At 46.2% G+C, this 2,106-nt stretch overlaps 1 long non-coding RNA gene across 1 annotated transcript; it reads left to right on the top strand.

Moving 5' to 3' along the window:
• LOC308187311 lies at positions 1–1,868 on the top strand. The gene is made up of 4 exons (XR_013944600.1): positions 1–168; positions 641–760; positions 1,269–1,349; positions 1,764–1,868. It is a non-coding gene; the product is annotated as an uncharacterized lncRNA (long non-coding RNA).
• Positions 1,869–2,106: the final 238 nt, after the last annotated feature.

The raw sequence follows: 2,106 nt of genomic DNA, 5'->3' as shown, positions 1-2,106 counted from the left end.
ATTTGAAAGTGGCTCAGATGTCACTGCAGCAAAACAAACTTTCTGTCCAGTCCAATGCCTCTCCATAGCTAAGGGGGGTGACGAAAGTGGAAAACTCGGAAAATGTCCCAAGCCCTACACACCCTCCAGTTGTAATCAATGCTGCAGATGATGATGAAGATGACGATGGTGAGCATGCTTTGGTTCTTGGAAGGACTTTGTGCTGTAAATGAATGTATAAATCACAGATGAGCTGAGGTCTGACTAGCGATAGGGCAGGCAGTCTGGTCAGCTCGCTGGTGGCTTTGTCTGGCGGTCAGTGGACAGAACCTGAAATGCTGGAGGAAAGCTTAGAACCACTCTTGGCTTTAGCTGGTCTGTTGTGTAAAGCTCTATGTGAAAGTAGGAGGGAAATTCCTTTTTCTTCTGTCTGAAGAGTAATATGTTGTGTAGTAGTTAAAGCTGCAGAGAGAATCTAGAGTCCGAGATGTTTTGTCCTAGTGTAGTCTCCTTACGAGTTCATCAGGTCAGCGTAGCTGTATTAAAAAAAAAGAAAAAAAAAGCTTTTTTATATGAGCCATGGACTGGAGTGTCATCGCATGAGCTACATAATCATGAACAATCTGGTCTATGCATAGCTGAACAGATTTTTCCCCTTCAGACCAGCTTTCTGAGGCAGGAGAAGAAACTAAAACTCCCATCCAGCAACCAGCTGAGGAAGGCCAAAATGGATTACGGATGATTTCCACTCGGAAAGCCAGTGCTACTACTGCTAAGCAAGGTATTCCGGCACCTGTAGTAGGATAAATCGGAAGGAGAACTTGCCAATGAACTCGAAAGCAATGTGGCGTAAAAACACAACAGAATGTAGGGGTGCTGAATGGACTCGGTTATTTCCATGATCTCATTTCTCCCTAATAGCATCATGTGCCCATTGGGTCAGAAAGTTGAACTGCTTTTCTTTCCTTTTGGAGAACAAAACAGGGCCACAGCATGGAGTTTAAATGGCTGCACGTGCAGCCTGGCAACCACTGTTGAAAGCCATATCTAACGATAGAGGGATCTAATATCGTGTCAATGGATTAAAATTAAAACTACAATTTTTACCCTGAAGGGGGAAAGGAGGGGCAAAATGCCATTGATTCTACGGTTCTTTCAGTTGTGAGGAGTGTTGACGGGGTTTATTGTAAATGCTTCTGAAAGTTCCTGAGCACTAAGAAGCCTGAGGATCTGTGGTCCTCAGTGAGTGCCTCTAAGCCTTAGTCTCATTAAGTGTTTTCTGTTTTCAGAGGACGGTCTGAATTTTGGAATAAAAACACTTGAAGAAATCAAATCGCAGAAAATGAAGGAAAAAACTAAGAGACACGGTGGTGAGTTAATATTCCCTACTTTCTTACCCTGTTCACCTTCATCCCGTTTGACGTTCTTTTTTAAAAAAGAAATTCTTCCAGTAATACCGGGTAGCTGGCTATGCTTTGGTGAATCCAACTATTTGCCAAAGAAGTGAAATTTGATTGGCTTCAGAATGGCAGGTGATGGTGGCTGGGAGCTGCTTGAGGGAGAGACTTCCATTTTTAGCTGGGGGCATCGAGCAACCTGATTCTCAGCCAGCTGGTATTCTAGATGGGAATTGCAAGGGCAACCAGAGGCAAATTAGTCACCTCTCTTATTTACATGCTCTGGTCACTGTATGTTTGACAGTAACGGATAATTAAAGTTCTGTGTTCTTTGCGATAGTTTGTTATGTTTGGTAAACTTCCTTATGTTTTGCTTGCTCTGAACAGAAGGTCCTTCAAGATCTTCTCTTCCTCCCGTCGATTCTATGATTTTTCCTGCTCCGGAAAAGGAAAATGTCCGGGCAGGGGTGAGAACTGTGACGCCGTCTACAGAGGAAGGTAATAATTAATGCTTTTGTTTTGATTTCATTCCTCCTAAACTGGAAGGTTAAAACAGGAGCTCCGGAGCTCCCGGGGTCCCGCCAGGGGTCACCGGGGTGGGTCCTCGGGGGCACCTGGGGGCTTGCCGGGGGTCACCGGGGTTTGTACTCGGGGGCGCCTGGGGCTTGCCGGGGGTCACCGGGGTGGGTGCTCGGGGGCGCCTGGGGTCCCGGCGGGGGTCACCGGGGTG

The sequence above is a fragment of the Anser brachyrhynchus genome (assembly GCF_964034855.1).
Source record: "Anser brachyrhynchus genome assembly, contig: SCAFFOLD_64, whole genome shotgun sequence".
Classification (NCBI taxonomy): domain Eukaryota; kingdom Metazoa; phylum Chordata; class Aves; order Anseriformes; family Anatidae; genus Anser; species Anser brachyrhynchus.
Note: the sequence above shows the minus strand (reverse complement) of the source record. Positions and strands in the feature narration are given on the sequence as shown.